Below are 17,829 nucleotides of genomic sequence, written 5' to 3'. Positions count from 1 at the left end.
CTGTAGTGCTATCCCCGTGCCCCAACACGTGTTTTAGCGGCTTCCTTCTTCCGGGGGCGTGACCCAATGAGTTAGGGAGGTGGTTATATATGGTGAAGGACCAATGAGAAGGCCGGTACAATAATAATGAATCAGGCCTTGGGACTTCACGGCACACGCGCAGGTTATACTCCTCCGTAACCTAAACCTCCACTTCCTGACATGCGCTTACATGAACAGCATGGTGGAACGCACGTATATCACTATGGTAGCGCTGTCAGAAGTGCTCGGAGAGATGACCCAATGCGCATGAGCACCGTCTCCTGGCTTCATTCTGAAAACTGTTCCGTGCTCACTTTTAAAACCCCAGTGCGCCTGCGCACCATCTCCAGATCGGGAAAAAGAAAAGAAAGAGGAAGAATCCGAAAAAGTGCTCGTGCTGATAAGATTATTTAATTAATCATAATGATGTGCATTTCAAAAGGGGAATTGTGAACATATGGTGATGTTGATATATAAAAATATTCATAATAATATTAATATATTTAAAGTGACAAGTGCTATACTGTATAATACATGACACTGTTAAAAGTGACAAATGCAATGTAAACAATGAAAACAATCAATCTCATGAATGAGAATAGAAATACCTACCATTGATAATGTACCTATAATATATTAGATAAATAAGTAAAATGTTAAGTACCATAATGAAGTGACTATTAATATAATAGTCAAGATGTTTATTGCATTGAGTAAAAGTAGCAATTTTATGGTTTTTAATGATTCAAATAAACAGGTTTTTGGTATCATTCATGGTTCTCTTTTGTTGGTGACAGTCTAAACTCTGCCTCCATAGTTTTCGTATAAACGTTGGTAGTATAATGGTGAGCATAGCTGCCTATCAAGCAATTGACCCGGGTTCGATTCCCGGCCAACGCATTGCTTGTTTATCACATTTGGTGTTTCGTTTATTCTCTTTAAACTTTCTTCCTACAGTTTAGCAACCACAAAAAGGAGAAAAAAATAAAGAGAATATTTCTTAGCTTTTTTCAGCTTTCTCATCTAAACCAGATAACAAAGGTGATTAAGTGGTGGTGACTTAGGAGGGTTAGTCAGCAATACAAAAGCAATGCTGACGATCTGGCCAATTACTTCAAAGAAAAAATTGACCAGATTCGACAGGAAATTATCTCCCAATCACCTCATACCATGCACTGTCCTCCCTCCCCCACTGCATCTAGCTCACTATCTGATTTTGAACCAGTCACAGAAGAAGAAGTAAGCAGGCTCCTTGCATCTTCCAACCACTTGCACTAGTAACCCTTTTCCGTCACATCTCCTCCAGTCCCTTTCCCCTGCTGTGACCCCTCACCTAACTAAAATATTTAACCTCTCTCTCTTCTGGTATTTTTCCCTCCTCATTTAAGCATGCCATCATACATCCACTACTTAAAAAACCATCCCTCGACCAAAACTGTGCCACTAACTATAGACCTGTCTCTAATCTTCCCTTCATCTCTAAACTCCTGGAACGCCTGGTCCACTCCCGTCTTATCCGCTATCTCTCAAAAAACTCTGTTCTCGACCCTCTCCAATCCGGTTTCCGCTCTTTACACTCCACTGAAACTGCCCTCACTATAGTCTCTAATGATCTGCTAACAGCTAAATCTAATGGTCACAACTCCATGCTAATTCTCTTGGATCTCTCTGCAGCATTCGACACTGTGGATCATCAGCTCCTCCTCACTATGCTCAGTTCCATTGGCCTCAAGGACACCGTTCTCTCATGGTTCTCCTCCTATCTCTCCGACCGCTCCTTTACTGTATCTTTTGCAGGTTCCTCCTCCTCTCACCTTCCCCTTACTGTTGGGGTCCCTCAAGGATCGTTTCTAGGCCCCCTCCTCTTCTCCTTGTACACTGCCCCTATTGGTCAAACAATCAGTAGATTTGGTTTCCAGTACCATCTCTATGCTGATGACACCCAATTATACGCTTCTTCTCCTGACATCACGCCAGCCTTTCTAGAAAACACCGGCAATTGTCTAAACGCTGTGTCTAATATCATGTCCTCACTATATCTGAAACTGAACCTGTCAAAGACTGAACTCCTGGTGTTTCCTCCCTCTACTAATGTACCTATACCCGACATTGCCATTTCTGTGTGTGGTTCCACTATTACTCCCCAGCAACAGGCCCGCTGTCTTGGGGTCATACTTGGTTCCGAGCTTTCCTTTGCCCCCACATACGATCACTGGCTCGCTCTTGTCATCTGCACCTCAAAAACATTTCTAGAATTCGACCTTTTCTTACTTTTGACTCTGCAAAAACTCTTACTGTTTCTCTTATTCATTCTCGTCTCGACTATTGTAACTCTCTTCTAATCAGTCTCCCTCTTACCAAACTCTCCCCCCTCCAATCTGTCTTGAACGCTGCAGCCAGGATCATATTCCTCACCAATCATTACACCGATGCCTCTACCTTGTGCCAGTCATTACACTGGCTACCCATCCACTCCAGAATTCAGTATAAACTTATTACCCTCACCCACAAAGCCCTCCATAGCTCAGCACCACCTTACATCTCCTCCCTTGTTTCAGTATACCACCCTACCCGCGCCCTCCGTTCTGCTGATGACCTGAGGATAGCATCCTCAATAGTCAGAACCTCCCACTCCCGTCTCCAAGACTTTACACGTGCCGCGCCAATTCTTCGGAATGCACTTCCCAGGTCAATGCGATTAGTCCCCAATCCCCACAATTTTAAGCTTGCCCTGAAAATGCATTTATTCAGACTGGCCTATCGCCTCAACACATTAACCTAATCTATCCCTGTGTGGCACAGCCAAAAGTTTTACCAAAACCAGGTTCCCCACATCATGTTCCCACATGCTTTATGCATCCATTAGCCCTCTGTGTCTGTACTGTTACACACCTAACATTATGGCTGGTCCATACAATCAGGGCAACTGTTACCACCCACCTTTCGTGTTTACCTCTTTCCTCATAGACTGTAAGCTTGCGAGCAGGGCCCTCATTCCTCTTGGTATTTGTTATAATCTACTGTATGTGATTATTGTTATGCTGCAATGTCTATTGTCTGTACAAATCCCCTCTGAAATGTAAAGTGCTGCGGAATATGTCGGCGCTATAAAAATAAAATGTATTATTATTATTATAATGCTAATATAAGCATTGATGTCATCATGGTGAGCATAGTTGCTTTTCAAACAATAGGCGATAGTTTAATTCTAGAACAACTCATTGTATTTTGCGTTTAGTGGTGTTTTTAATCTTTTTAACTTTTTTCGGTAAGACTTATGCTGTGATTTTTCTTCTTTGTCACACTTTAGCTACCTTTTTTGATTAAAAAGAGTTCATTTTTGAGTTTTGGACAACGCCTTGCCTTTTTCTAAACTTTTTTTAGCAATTGTCTCTTTCCCAACATTTTCGGTCCTTTCTTTTTTTGAGTTAACACATTAGTAACTTTCACCGACAAAAGCCAAAGTTGAGCAACTGGGCTCATGCGTTAGTGGTATAGTGGTTCGATTCCCGGCCAACGCAACAAATAAGGGTTTTTTTTTTTACTAACACGAAAAACTTTTTGCGGACAATTTTTGTAGTGTTATTGCAGAAAATGTAAAAACACAACAAGATGCCGTAAGCGTTGGTGGTATAGTGGTGAGCATAGCTGCCTTCCAAGCAGTTGACCTTGGTTCGATTCCCAGCCAACGCATTGCTTGTTTTTCACATTTGGTGTTTCGTTATTCTCATTAAACTTTCTTCTTACAGTTTAGCAACCACCAAAATGAGAAAAAAGTAAAGAGAATATTTCTTAGCTTGTTCACCTTTCTCATCTAAACCATATAACAAAGATGGTTTTCTACTCTTTTTGTTGCTGAAAACTTAGTAGGGTTAATCTGCAATACCAAAGCAATTCTAGTTTAAGCCCTCAAATACTGAGTTGGCCAGGGATCGAACCAGGGTCAACTGCCTGGGAATCAATGCTGATGTAAGCATTGATGTCATATTGGTGAGCATAGTTGCTTTTCAAACAATAAGCGATAGTTTAATTCTAGAACAACTCATTGTATTTTGCGTTTAGTGGTGTTTTTAATCTTTTTAACTTTTTTCGGTAAGACTTATGCTGTGATTTTTCTTCTTTGTCACACTTTAGCTACCTTTTTTGATTCAAAAAGTTCATTTTTGAGTTTCGGACAACGCCTTGCCTTTTTCTAAATTTTTTTTTGCAATTGTCTCTTTCCCAACATTTTCGGTCCTTTCTTTTTTTGAGTTGGCCGGGGATCGAACCAGGGTCAACTGCTTGGGAATCAATGCTGATGTAAGCATTGATGTCATCATGGTGAGCATAGTTGCTTTTCAAACAATAAGCGATAGTTTAATTCTAGAACAACTCATTGTATTTTGTGTTTAGTGGTGTTTTTAATCTTTTTAAATTTTTCGGTAAGACTTATGCTGTGATTTTTCTTCTTTGTCACACTTTAGCTACCTTTTTTGATTCAAAAAGTTCATTTTTGAGTTTTGGACAACGCCTTGCCTTTTTCTAAATTTTTTTAGCAATTGTCTCTTTCCCAACATTTTCGGTCCTTTCTTTTTTTTAGTTAACACATTAGTAACTTTCACCGACAAAACCAAAGTTGAGCAAATCGACTCATGCGTTGGTGGTATAGTGGTGAGCATAGCTGCTTCCCAAGCAGTTGACCCGGGTTCGATTCCCGGCCAACGCCTTTTCACATTTGGTGTTTCGTTATTCTCATTAAACTTTCTTCTTACAGTTTAGCAACCACCAAAATGAGAAAAAAGTAAAGAGAATATTTCTTAGCTTGTTCACCTTTCTCATCTAAACCATATAACAAAGATGGTTTTCTACTCTTTTTGTTGCTGAAAACTTAGTAGGGTTAATCTGCAATACCAAAGCAATTCTAGTTTAAGCCCTCAAATACTGAGTTGGCCAGGGATAGAACCAGGGTCAACTGCCTGGGAATCAATGCTGATGTAAGCATTGATGTCATCATGGTGAGCATAGTTGCTTTTCAAACAATAAGCGATAGTTTAATTCTAGAACAACTCATTGTATTTTGCGTTTAGTGGTGTTTTTAATCTTTTTAACTTTTTTCGGTAAGACTTATGCTGTGATTTTTCTTCTTTGTCACACTTTAGCTACCTTTTTTGATTCAAAAAGTTCATTTTTGAGTTTTGGACAACGCCTTGCCTTTTTCTAAATTTTTTTTTGCAATTGTCTCTTTCCCAACATTTTCGGTCCTTTCTTTTTTTGAGTTGGCCGGGGATCGAACCAGGGTCAACTGCTTGGGAATCAATGCTGATGTAAGCATTGATGTCATCATGGTGAGCATAGTTGCTTTTCAAACAATAAGCGATAGTTTAATTCTAGAACAACTCATTGTATTTTGCGTTTAGTGGTGTTTTTAATCTTTTTAACTTTTTTCGGTAAGACTTATGCTGTGATTTTTCTTCTTTGTCACACTTTAGCTACCTTTTTTGATTCAAAAAGTTCATTTTTGAGTTTTGGACAACGCCTTGCCTTTTTCTAAATTTTTTTTTGCAATTGTCTCTTTCCCAACATTTTCGGTCCTTTCTTTTTTTGAGTTGGCCGGGGATCGAACCAGGGTCAACTGCTTGGGAATCAATGCTGATGTAAGCATTGATGTCATCATGGTGAGCATAGTTGCTTTTCAAACAATAAGCGATAGTTTAATTCTAGAACAACTCATTGTATTTTGCGTTTAGTGGTGTTTTTAATCTTTTTAACTTTTTTCGGTAAGACTTATGCTGTGATTTTTCTTCTTTGTCACACTTTAGCTACCTTTTTTGATTCAAAAAGTTCATTTTTGAGTTTCGGACAACGCCTTGCCTTTTTCTAAATTTTTTTTTGCAATTGTCTCTTTCCCAACATTTTCGGTCCTTTCTTTTTTTGAGTTGGCCGGGGATCGAACCAGGGTCAACTGCTTGGGAATCAATGCTGATGTAAGCATTGATGTCATCATGGTGAGCATAGTTGCTTTTCAAACAATAAGCGATAGTTTAATTCTAGAACAACTCATTGTATTTTGTGTTTAGTGGTGTTTTTAATCTTTTTAAATTTTTCGGTAAGACTTATGCTGTGATTTTTCTTCTTTGTCACACTTTAGCTACCTTTTTTGATTCAAAAAGTTCATTTTTGAGTTTTGGACAACGCCTTGCCTTTTTCTAAATTTTTTTAGCAATTGTCTCTTTCCCAACATTTTCGGTCCTTTCTTTTTTTTAGTTAACACATTAGTAACTTTCACCGACAAAACCAAAGTTGAGCAAATCGACTCATGCGTTGGTGGTATAGTGGTGAGCATAGCTGCTTCCCAAGCAGTTGACCCGGGTTCGATTCCCGGCCAACGCCTTTTCACATTTGGTGTTTCGTTATTCTCATTAAACTTTCTTCTTACAGTTTAGCAACCACCAAAATCAGAAAAAAGTAAAGAGAATATTTCTTAGCTTGTTCACCTTTCTCATCTAAACCATATAACAAAGATGGTTTTCTACTCTTTTTGTTGCTGAAAACTTAGTAGGGTTAATCTGCAATACCAAAGCAATTCTAGTTTAAGCCCTCAAATACTGAGTTGGCCAGGGATCGAACCAGGGTCAACTGCCTGGGAATCAATGCTGATGTAAGCATTGATGTCATCATGGTGAGCATAGTTGCTTTTCAAACAATAAGCGATAGTTTAATTCTAGAACAACTCATTGTATTTTGCGTTTAGTGGTGTTTTTAATCTTTTTAACTTTTTTCGGTAAGACTTATGCTGTGATTTTTCTTCTTTGTCACACTTTAGCTACCTTTTTTGATTCAAAAAGTTCATTTTTGAGTTTTGGACAACGCCTTGCCTTTTTCTAAATTTTTTTTTGCAATTGTCTCTTTCCCAACATTTTCGGTCCTTTCTTTTTTTGAGTTGGCCGGGGATCGAACCAGGGTCAACTGCTTGGGAATCAATGCTGATGTAAGCATTGATGTCATCATGGTGAGCATAGTTGCTTTTCAAACAATAAGCGATAGTTTAATTCTAGAACAACTCATTGTATTTTGCGTTTAGTGGTGTTTTTAATCTTTTTAACTTTTTTCGGTAAGACTTATGCTGTGATTTTTCTTCTTTGTCACACTTTAGCTACCTTTTTTGATTCAAAAAGTTCATTTTTGAGTTTTGGACAACGCCTTGCCTTTTTCTAAATTTTTTTAGCAATTGTCTCTTTCCCAACATTTTCGGTCCTTTCTTTTTTTTAGTTAACACATTAGTAACTTTCACCGACAAAACCAAAGTTGAGCAAATCGACTCATGCGTTGGTGGTATAGTGGTGAGCATAGCCGCTTCCCAAGCAGTTGACCTGGGTTCGACTCCCGGCCAACGCATTGCTTGTTTTTCACATTTGGTGTTTCGTTATTCTCATTAAACTTTCTTCTTACAGTTTAGCAACCACCAAAATGAGAAAAAAGTAAAGAGAATATTTCTTAGCTTGTTCACCTTTCTCATCTAAACCATATAACAAAGATGGTTTTCTACTCTTTTTGTTGCTGAAAACTTAGTAGGGTTAATCTGCAATACCAAAGCAATTCTAGTTTAAGCCCTCAAATACTGAGTTGGCCAGGGATCGAACCAGGGTCAACTGCCTGGGAATCAATGCTGATGTAAGCATTGATGTCATCATGGTGAGCATAGTTGCTTTTCAAACAATAAGCGATAGTTTAATTCTAGAACAACTCATTGTATTTTGCGTTTAGTGGTGTTTTTAATCTTTTTAACTTTTTTCGGTAAGACTTATGCTGTGATTTTTCTTCTTTGTCACACTTTAGCTACCTTTTTTGATTCAAAAAGTTCATTTTTGAGTTTTGGACAACGCCTTGCCTTTTTCTAAATTTTTTTTTGCAATTGTCTCTTTCCCAACATTTTCGGTCCTTTCTTTTTTTGAGTTGGCCGGGGATCGAACCAGGGTCAACTGCTTGGGAATCAATGCTGATGTAAGCATTGATGTCATCATGGTGAGCATAGTTGCTTTTCAAACAATAAGCGATAGTTTAATTCTAGAACAACTCATTGTATTTTGCGTTTAGTGGTGTTTTTAATCTTTTTAACTTTTTTCGGTAAGACTTATGCTGTGATTTTTCTTCTTTGTCACACTTTAGCTACCTTTTTTGATTCAAAAAGTTCATTTTTGAGTTTTGGACAACGCCTTGCCTTTTTCTAAATTTTTTTAGCAATTGTCTCTTTCCCAACATTTTCGGTCCTTTCTTTTTTTTTAGTTAACACATTAGTAACTTTCACCGACAAAACCAAAGTTGAGCAAATCGACTCATGCGTTGGTGGTATAGTGGTGAGCATAGCCGCTTCCCAAGCAGTTGACCTGGGTTCGACTCCCGGCCAACGCATTGCTTGTTTTTCACATTTGGTGTTTCGTTATTCTCATTAAACTTTCTTCTTACAGTTTAGCAACCACCAAAATCAGAAAAAAGTAAAGAGAATATTTCTTAGCTTGTTCACCTTTCTCATCTAAACCATATAACAAAGATGGTTTTCTACTCTTTTTGTTGCTGAAAACTTAGTAGGGTTAATCTGCAATACCAAAGCAATTCTAGTTTAAGCCCTCAAATACTGAGTTGGCCAGGGATCGAACCAGGGTCAACTGCCTGGGAATCAATGCTGATGTAAGCATTGATGTCATCATGGTGAGCATAGTTGCTTTTCAAACAATAAGCGATAGTTTAATTCTAGAACAACTCATTGTATTTTGCGTTTAGTGGTGTTTTTAATCTTTTTAACTTTTTTCGGTAAGACTTATGCTGTGATTTTTCTTCTTTGTCACACTTTAGCTACCTTTTTTGATTCAAAAAGTTCATTTTTGAGTTTTGGACAACGCCTTGCCTTTTTCTAAATTTTTTTTTACAATTGTCTCTTTCCCAACATTTTCGGTCCTTTCTTTTTTTGAGTTGGCCGGGGATCGAACCAGGGTCAACTGCTTGGGAATCAATGCTGATGTAAGCATTGATGTCATCATGGTGAGCATAGTTGCTTTTCAAACAATAAGCGATAGTTTAATTCTAGAACAACTCATTGTATTTTGCGTTTAGTGGTGTTTTTAATCTTTTTAACTTTTTTCGGTAAGACTTATGCTGTGATTTTTCTTCTTTGTCACACTTTAGCTACCTTTTTTGATTCAAAAAGTTCATTTTTGAGTTTTGGACAACGCCTTGCCTTTTTCTAAATTTTTTTAGCAATTGTCTCTTTCCCAACATTTTCGGTCCTTTCTTTTTTTTTAGTTAACACATTAGTAACTTTCACCGACAAAACCAAAGTTGAGCAAATCGACTCATGCGTTGGTGGTATAGTGGTGAGCATAGCCGCTTCCCAAGCAGTTGACCTGGGTTCGACTCCCGGCCAACGCATTGCTTGTTTTTCACATTTGGTGTTTCGTTATTCTCATTAAACTTTCTTCTTACAGTTTAGCAACCACCAAAATCAGAAAAAAGTAAAGAGAATATTTCTTAGCTTGTTCACCTTTCTCATCTAAACCATATAACAAAGATGGTTTTCTACTCTTTTTGTTGCTGAAAACTTAGTAGGGTTAATCTGCAATACCAAAGCAATTCTAGTTTAAGCCCTCAAATACTGAGTTGGCCAGGGATCGAACCAGGGTCAACTGCCTGGGAATCAATGCTGATGTAAGCATTGATGTCATCATGGTGAGCATAGTTGCTTTTCAAACAATAAGCGATAGTTTAATTCTAGAACAACTCATTGTATTTTGCGTTTAGTGGTGTTTTTAATCTTTTTAACTTTTTTCGGTAAGACTTATGCTGTGATTTTTCTTCTTTGTCACACTTTAGCTACCTTTTTTGATTCAAAAAGTTCATTTTTGAGTTTTGGACAACGCCTTGCCTTTTTCTAAATTTTTTTTTGCAATTGTCTCTTTCCCAACATTTTCGGTCCTTTCTTTTTTTGAGTTGGCCGGGGATCAAACCAGGGTCAACTGCTTGGGAATCAATGCTGATGTAAGCATTGATGTCATCATGGTGAGCATAGTTGCTTTTCAAACAATAAGCGATAGTTTAATTCTAGAACAACTCATTGTATTTTGCGTTTAGTGGTGTTTTTAATCTTTTTAACTTTTTTCGGTAAGACTTATGCTGTGATTTTTCTTCTTTGTCACACTTTAGCTACCTTTTTTGATTCAAAAAGTTCATTTTTGAGTTTTGGACAACGCCTTGCCTTTTTCTAAATTTTTTTAGCAATTGTCTCTTTCCCAACATTTTCGGTCCTTTCTTTTTTTTAGTTAACACATTAGTAACTTTCACCGACAAAACCAAAGTTGAGCAAATCGACTCATGCGTTGGTGGTATAGTGGTGAGCATAGCTGCTTCCCAAGCAGTTGACCCGGGTTCGATTCCCGGCCAACGCATTGCTTGTTTTTCACATTTGGTGTTTCGTTATTCTCATTAAACTTTCTTCTTACAGTTTAGCAACCACCAAAATGAGAAAAAAGTAAAGAGAATATTTCTTAGCTTGTTCACCTTTCTCATCTAAACCATATAACAAAGATGGTTTTCTACTCTTTTTGTTGCTGAAAACTTAGTAGGGTTAATCTGCAATACCAAAGCAATTCTAGTTTAAGCCCTCAAATACTGAGTTGGCCAGGGATCGAACCAGGGTCAACTGCCTGGGAATCAATGCTGATGTAAGCATTGATGTCATCATGGTGAGCATAGTTGCTTTTCAAACAATAAGCGATAGTTTAATTCTAGAACAACTCATTGTATTTTGCGTTTAGTGGTGTTTTTAATCTTTTTAACTTTTTTCGGTAAGACTTATGCTGTGATTTTTCTTCTTTGTCACACTTTAGCTACCTTTTTTGATTCAAAAAGTTCATTTTTGAGTTTTGGACAACGCCTTGCCTTTTTCTAAATTTTTTTTTGCAATTGTCTCTTTCCCAACATTTTCGGTCCTTTCTTTTTTTGAGTTGGCCGGGGATCGAACCAGGGTCAACTGCTTGGGAATCAATGCTGATGTAAGCATTAATGTCATCATGGTGAGCATAGTTGCTTTTCAAACAATAAGCGATAGTTTAATTCTAGAACAACTCATTGTATTTTGCGTTTAGTGTTGTTTTTAATCTTTTTAACTTTTTTCGGTAAGACTTATGCTGTGATTTTTCTTCTTTGTCACACTTTAGCTACCTTTTTTGATTCAAAAAGTTCATTTTTGAGTTTTGGACAACGCCTTGCCTTTTTCTAAATTTTTTTAGCAATTGTCTCTTTCCCAACATTTTCGGTCCTTTCTTTTTTTTAGTTAACACATTAGTAACTTTCACCGACAAAACCAAAGTTGTGCAAATCGACTCATGCGTTGGTGGTATAGTGGTGAGCATAGCTGCTTCCCAAGCAGTTGACCCGGGTTCGATTCCCGGCCAACGCATTGCTTGTTTTTCACATTTGGTGTTTCGTTATTCTCATTAAACTTTCTTCTTACAGTTTAGCAACCACCAAAATGAGAAAAAAGTAAAGAGAATATTTCTTAGCTTGTTCACCTTTCTCATCTAAACCATATAGCAAAGATGGTTTTCTACTCTTTGTGTTGCTGAAAACTTAGTAGGGTTAATCTGCAATACCAAAGCAATTCTAGTTTAAGCCCTCAAATACTGAGTTGGCCAGGGATCGAACCAGGGTCAACTGCCTGGGAATCAATGCTGATGTAAGCATTGATGTCATCATGGTGAGCATAGTTGCTTTTCAAACAATAAGCGATAGTTTAATTCTAGAACAACTCATTGTATTTTGCGTTTAGTGGTGTTTTTAATCTTTTTAACTTTTTTCGGTAAGACTTATGCTGTGATTTTTCTTCTTTGTCACACTTTAGCTACCTTTTTTGATTCAAAAAGTTCATTTTTGAGTTTTGGACAACGCCTTGCCTTTTTCTAAATTTTTTTTTGCAATTGTCTCTTTCCCAACATTTTCGGTCCTTTCTTTTTTTGAGTTGGCCGGGGATCGAACCAGGGTCAACTGCTTGGGAATCAATGCTGATGTAAGCATTGATGTCATCATGGTGAGCATAGTTGCTTTTCAAACAATAAGCGATAGTTTAATTCTAGAACAACTCATTGTATTTTGCGTTTAGTGGTGTTTTTAATCTTTTTAACTTTTTTCGGTAAGACTTATGCTGTGATTTTTCTTCTTTGTCACACTTTAGCTACCTTTTTTGATTCAAAAACTTCATTTTTGAGTTTTGGACAACGACTTGCCTTTTTCTAAATTTTTTTTTGCAATTGTCTCTTTCCCAACATTTTCGGTCCTTTCTTTTTTTGAGTTGGCCGGGGATCGAACCAGGGTCAACTGCTTGGGAATCAATGCTGATGTAAGCATTGATGTCATCATGGTGAGCATAGTTGCTTTTCAAACAATAAGCGATAGTTTAATTCTAGAACAACTCATTGTATTTTGCGTTTAGTGGTGTTTTTAATCTTTTTAACTTTTTTCGGTAAGACTTATGCTGTGATTTTTCTTCTTTGTCACACTTTAGCTACCTTTTTTGATTCAAAAAGTTCATTTTTGAGTTTTGGACAACGCCTTGCCTTTTTCTAAATTTTTTTAGCAATTGTCTCTTTCCCAACATTTTCGGTCCTTTCTTTTTTTTAGTTAACACATTAGTAACTTTCACCGACAAAACCAAAGTTGTGCAAATCGACTCATGCGTTGGTGGTATAGTGGTGAGCATAGCTGCTTCCCAAGCAGTTGACCCGGGTTCGATTCCCGGCCAACGCATTGCTTGTTTTTCACATTTGGTGTTTCGTTATTCTCATTAAACTTTCTTCTTACAGTTTAGCAACCACCAAAATGAGAAAAAAGTAAAGAGAATATTTCTTAGCTTGTTCACCTTTCTCATCTAAACCATATAGCAAAGATGGTTTTCTACTCTTTGTGTTGCTGAAAACTTAGTAGGGTTAATCTGCAATACCAAAGCAATTCTAGTTTAAGCCCTCAAATACTGAGTTGGCCAGGGATCGAACCAGGGTCAACTGCCTGGGAATCAATGCTGATGTAAGCATTGATGTCATCATGGTGAGCATAGTTGCTTTTCAAACAATAAGCGATAGTTTAATTCTAGAACAACTCATTGTATTTTGCGTTTAGTGGTGTTTTTAATCTTTTTAACTTTTTTCGGTAAGACTTATGCTGTGATTTTTCTTCTTTGTCACACTTTAGCTACCTTTTTTGATTCAAAAAGTTCATTTTTGAGTTTTGGACAACGCCTTGCCTTTTTCTAAATTTTTTTTTGCAATTGTCTCTTTCCCAACATTTTCGGTCCTTTCTTTTTTTGAGTTGGCCGGGGATCGAACCAGGGTCAACTGCTTGGGAATCAATGCTGATGTAAGCATTGATGTCATCATGGTGAGCATAGTTGCTTTTCAAACAATAAGCGATAGTTTAATTCTAGAACAACTCATTGTATTTTGCGTTTAGTGGTGTTTTTAATCTTTTTAACTTTTTTCGGTAAGACTTATGCTGTGATTTTTCTTCTTTGTCACACTTTAGCTACCTTTTTTGATTCAAAAACTTCATTTTTGAGTTTTGGACAACGCCTTGCCTTTTTCTAAATTTTTTTTTGCAATTGTCTCTTTCCCAACATTTTCGGTCCTTTCTTTTTTTGAGTTGGCCGGGGATCGAACCAGGGTCAACTGCTTGGGAATCAATGCTGATGTAAGCATTGATGTCATCATGGTGAGCATAGTTGCTTTTCAAACAATAAGCGATAGTTTAATTCTAGAACAACTCATTGTATTTTGCGTTTAGTGGTGTTTTTAATCTTTTTAACTTTTTTCGGTAAGACTTATGCTGTGATTTTTCTTCTTTGTCACACTTTAGCTACCTTTTTTGATTCAAAAAGTTCATTTTTGAGTTTTGGACAACGCCTTGCCTTTTTCTAAATTTTTTTAGCAATTGTCTCTTTCCCAACATTTTCGGTCCTTTCTTTTTTTTAGTTAACACATTAGTAACTTTCACCGACAAAACCAAAGTTGTGCAAATCGACTCATGCGTTGGTGGTATAGTGGTGAGCATAGCTGTTTCCCAAGCAGTTGACCCGGGTTCGATTCCCGGCCAACGCATTGCTTGTTTTTCACATTTGGTGTTTCGTTATTCTCATTAAACTTTCTTCTTACAGTTTAGCAACCACCAAAATGAGAAAAAAGTAAAGAGAATATTTCTTAGCTTGTTCACCTTTCTCATCTAAACCATATAGCAAAGATGGTTTTCTACTCTTTGTGTTGCTGAAAACTTAGTAGGGTTAATCTGCAATACCAAAGCAATTCTAGTTTAAGCCCTCAAATACTGAGTTGGCCAGGGATCGAACCAGGGTCAACTGCCTGGGAATAAATGCTGATGTAAGCATTGATGTCATCATGGTGAGCATAGTTGCTTTTCAAACAATAAGCGATAGTTTAATTCTAGAACAACTCATTGTATTTTGCGTTTAGTGGTGTTTTTAATCTTTTTAACTTTTTTCGGTAAGACTTATGCTGTGATTTTTCTTCTTTGTCACACTTTAGCTACCTTTTTTGATTCAAAAAGTTCATTTTTGAGTTTTGGACAACGCCTTGCCTTTTTCTAAATTTTTTTTTGCAATTGTCTCTTTCCCAACATTTTCGGTCCTTTCTTTTTTTGAGTTGGCCGGGGATCGAACCAGGGTCAACTGCTTGGGAATCAATGCTGATGTAAGCATTGATGTCATCATGGTGAGCATAGTTGCTTTTCAAACAATAAGCGATAGTTTAATTCTAGAACAACTCATTGTATTTTGCGTTTAGTGGTGTTTTTAATCTTTTTAACTTTTTTCGGTAAGACTTATGCTGTGATTTTTCTTCTTTGTCACACTTTAGCTACCTTTTTTGATTCAAAAACTTCATTTTTGAGTTTTGGACAACGCCTTGCCTTTTTCTAAATTTTTTTTTGCAATTGTCTCTTTCCCAACATTTTCGGTCCTTTCTTTTTTTGAGTTGGCCGGGGATCGAACCAGGGTCAACTGCTTGGGAATCAATGCTGATGTAAGCATTGATGTCATCATGGTGAGCATAGTTGCTTTTCAAACAATAAGCGATAGTTTAATTCTAGAACAACTCATTGTATTTTGCGTTTAGTGGTGTTTTTAATCTTTTTAACTTTTTTCGGTAAGACTTATGCTGTGATTTTTCTTCTTTGTCACACTTTAGCTACCTTTTATGATTCAAAAAGTTCATTTTTGAGTTTTGGACAACGCCTTGCCTTTTTCTAAATTTTTTTAGCAATTGTCTCTTTCCCAACATTTTCGGTCCTTTCTTTTTTTTAGTTAACACATTAGTAACTTTCACCGACAAAACCAAAGTTGAGCAAATCGACTCATGCGTTGGTGGTATAGTGGTGAGCATAGCTGCTTCCCAAGCAGTTGACCCGGGTTCGATTCCCGGCCAACGCATTGCTTGTTTTTCACATTTGGTGTTTCGTTATTCTCATTAAACTTTCTTCTTACAGTTTAGCAACCACCAAAATGAGAAAAAAGTAAAGAGAATATTTCTTAGCTTGTTCACCTTTCTCATCTAAACCATATAACAAAGATGGTTTTCTACTCTTTTTGTTGCTGAAAACTTAGTAGGGTTAATCTGCAATACCAAAGCAATTCTAGTTTAAGCCCTCAAATACTGAGTTGGCCAGGGATCGAACCAGGGTCAACTGCCTGGGAATCAATGCTGATGTAAGCATTGATGTCATCATGGTGAGCATAGTTGCTTTTCAAACAATAAGCAATAGTTTAATTCTAGAACAACTCATTGTATTTTGCGTTTAGTGGTGTTTTTAATCTTTTTAACTTTTTTCGGTAAGACTTATGCTGTGATTTTTCTTCTTTGTCACACTTTAGCTACCTTTTTTGATTCAAAAAGTTCATTTTTGAGTTTTGGACAACGCCTTGCCTTTTTCTAAATTTTTTTTTGCAATTGTCTCTTTCCCAACATTTTCGGTCCTTTCTTTTTTTGAGTTGGCCGGGGATCGAACCAGGGTCAACTGCTTGGGAATCAATGCTGATGTAAGCATTGATGTCATCATGGTGAGCATAGTTGCTTTTCAAACAATAAGCGATAGTTTAATTCTAGAACAACTCATTGTATTTTGCGTTTAGTGGTGTTTTTAATCTTTTTAACTTTTTTCGGTAAGACTTATGCTGTGATTTTTCTTCTTTGTCACACTTTAGCTACCTTTTTTGATTCAAAAAGTTCATTTTTGAGTTTTGGACAACGCCTTGCCTTTTTCTAAATTTTTTTAGCAATTGTCTCTTTCCCAACATTTTCGGTCCTTTCTTTTTTTTAGTTAACACATTAGTAACTTTCACCGACAAAACCAAAGTTGAGCAAATCGACTCATGCGTTGGTGGTATAGTGGTGAGCATAGCTGCTTCCCAAGCAGTTGACCCGGGTTCGATTCCCGGCCAACGCCTTGCTTGTTTTTCACATTTGGTGTTTCGTTATTCTCATTAAACTTTCTTCTTACAGTTTAGCAACCACCAAAATGAGAAAAAAGTAAAGAGAATATTTCTTAGCTTGTTCACCTTTCTCATCTAAACCATATAACAAAGATGGTTTTCTACTCTTTTTGTTGCTGAAAACTTAGTAGGGTTAATCTGCAATACCAAAGCAATTTTAGTTTAAGCCCTCAAATACTGAGTTGGCCAGGGATCGAACCAGGGTCAACTGCCTGGGAATAAATGCTGATGTAAGCATTGATGTCATCATGGTGAGCATAGTTGCTTTTCAAACAATAAGCGATAGTTTAATTCTAGAACAACTCATTGTATTTTGCTTTTAGTGGTGTTTTTAATCTTTTTAACTTTTTTTGGTAAGACTTATGCTGTGATTTTTCTTCTTTGTCACACTTTAGCTACCTTTTTTGATTCAAAAAGTTCATTTTTGAGTTTTGGACAACGCCTTGCCTTTTTCTAAATTTTTTTAGCAATTGTCTCTTTCCCAACATTTTCGGTCCTTTCTTTTTTTGAGTTGGCCGGGGATCGAACCAGGGTCAACTGCTTGGGAATCAATGCTGATGTAAGCATTGATGTCATCATGGTGAGCATAGTTGCTTTTCAAACAATAAGCAATAGTTTAATTCTAGAACAACTCATTGTATTTTGCGTTTAGTGGTGTTTTTAATCTTTTTAACTTTTTTCGGTAAGACTTATGCTGTGATTTTTCTTCTTTGTCACACTTTAGCTACCTTTTTTGATTCAAAAAGTTCATTTTTGAGTTTTGGACAACGCCTTGCCTTTTTCTAAATTTTTTTAGCAATTGTCTCTTTCCCAACATTTTCGGTCCTTTCTTTTTTTTAGTTTACACATTAGTAACTTTCACTGACAAAACCAAAGTTGAGCAAATCGACTCATGCGTTGGTGGTATAGTGGTGAGCATACTTGCTTCCCAAGCAGTTGACCCGGGTTCGATTCCCGGCCAACGCATTGCTTGTTTTTCACATTTGGTGTTTCGTTATTCTCATTAAACTTTCTTCTTACAGTTTAGCAACCACCAAAATGAGAAAAAAGTAAAGAGAATATTTCTTAGCTTGTTCACCTTTCTCATCTAAACCATATAACAAAGATGGTTTTCTACTCTTTTTGTTGCTGAAAACTTAGTAGGGTTAATCTGCAATACCAAAGCAATTCTAGTTTAAGCCCTCAAATACTGAGTTGGCCAGGGATCGAACCAGGGTCAACTGCCTGGGAATAAATGCTGATGTAAGCATTGTCGTCATCATGGTGAGCATAGTTGCTTTTCAAACAATAAG

At 37.0% G+C, this 17,829-nt stretch overlaps 13 non-coding genes across 13 annotated transcripts; all 13 read left to right on the top strand.

Annotated features, from left to right (window-relative positions):
• The first annotated feature begins 849 nt into the window (after window positions 1-849).
• On the top strand, window positions 850-921 carry TRNAD-AUC (transfer RNA aspartic acid (anticodon AUC)). The gene has a single exon. It is a non-coding gene; the product is annotated as a tRNA-Asp (tRNA).
• A 3,733-nt stretch (window positions 922-4,654) lies between these two features.
• On the top strand, window positions 4,655-4,726 carry TRNAG-CCC (transfer RNA glycine (anticodon CCC)). The gene has a single exon. It is a non-coding gene; the product is annotated as a tRNA-Gly (tRNA).
• Window positions 4,727-6,318: 1,592 nt separating this feature from the next.
• TRNAG-CCC (transfer RNA glycine (anticodon CCC)) lies at window positions 6,319-6,390 on the top strand. Its single transcript has one exon. It is a non-coding gene; the product is annotated as a tRNA-Gly (tRNA).
• A 933-nt stretch (window positions 6,391-7,323) lies between these two features.
• TRNAG-CCC (transfer RNA glycine (anticodon CCC)) lies at window positions 7,324-7,395 on the top strand. The gene has a single exon. It is a non-coding gene; the product is annotated as a tRNA-Gly (tRNA).
• A 942-nt stretch (window positions 7,396-8,337) lies between these two features.
• Window positions 8,338-8,409, top strand: TRNAG-CCC (transfer RNA glycine (anticodon CCC)). Its single transcript has one exon. It is a non-coding gene; the product is annotated as a tRNA-Gly (tRNA).
• A 942-nt stretch (window positions 8,410-9,351) lies between these two features.
• Window positions 9,352-9,423, top strand: TRNAG-CCC (transfer RNA glycine (anticodon CCC)). The gene has a single exon. It is a non-coding gene; the product is annotated as a tRNA-Gly (tRNA).
• A 941-nt stretch (window positions 9,424-10,364) lies between these two features.
• On the top strand, window positions 10,365-10,436 carry TRNAG-CCC (transfer RNA glycine (anticodon CCC)). The gene has a single exon. It is a non-coding gene; the product is annotated as a tRNA-Gly (tRNA).
• A 941-nt stretch (window positions 10,437-11,377) lies between these two features.
• TRNAG-CCC (transfer RNA glycine (anticodon CCC)) lies at window positions 11,378-11,449 on the top strand. The gene has a single exon. It is a non-coding gene; the product is annotated as a tRNA-Gly (tRNA).
• Window positions 11,450-12,720: 1,271 nt separating this feature from the next.
• On the top strand, window positions 12,721-12,792 carry TRNAG-CCC (transfer RNA glycine (anticodon CCC)). The gene has a single exon. It is a non-coding gene; the product is annotated as a tRNA-Gly (tRNA).
• Window positions 12,793-14,063: 1,271 nt separating this feature from the next.
• Window positions 14,064-14,135, top strand: TRNAG-CCC (transfer RNA glycine (anticodon CCC)). The gene has a single exon. It is a non-coding gene; the product is annotated as a tRNA-Gly (tRNA).
• Window positions 14,136-15,406: 1,271 nt separating this feature from the next.
• Window positions 15,407-15,478, top strand: TRNAG-CCC (transfer RNA glycine (anticodon CCC)). Its single transcript has one exon. It is a non-coding gene; the product is annotated as a tRNA-Gly (tRNA).
• Window positions 15,479-16,419: 941 nt separating this feature from the next.
• TRNAG-CCC (transfer RNA glycine (anticodon CCC)) lies at window positions 16,420-16,491 on the top strand. The gene has a single exon. It is a non-coding gene; the product is annotated as a tRNA-Gly (tRNA).
• A 940-nt stretch (window positions 16,492-17,431) lies between these two features.
• Window positions 17,432-17,503, top strand: TRNAG-CCC (transfer RNA glycine (anticodon CCC)). The gene has a single exon. It is a non-coding gene; the product is annotated as a tRNA-Gly (tRNA).
• Window positions 17,504-17,829: the final 326 nt, after the last annotated feature.

The sequence above is a fragment of the Dendrobates tinctorius genome, unplaced genomic scaffold (assembly GCF_039654945.1).
Source record: "Dendrobates tinctorius isolate UK_male_01 unplaced genomic scaffold, ASM3965494v1 ptg000251l, whole genome shotgun sequence".
In the NCBI taxonomy this organism is placed as follows: domain Eukaryota; kingdom Metazoa; phylum Chordata; class Amphibia; order Anura; family Dendrobatidae; genus Dendrobates; species Dendrobates tinctorius.
This window is presented reverse-complemented; position numbering and strand designations above follow the sequence as displayed.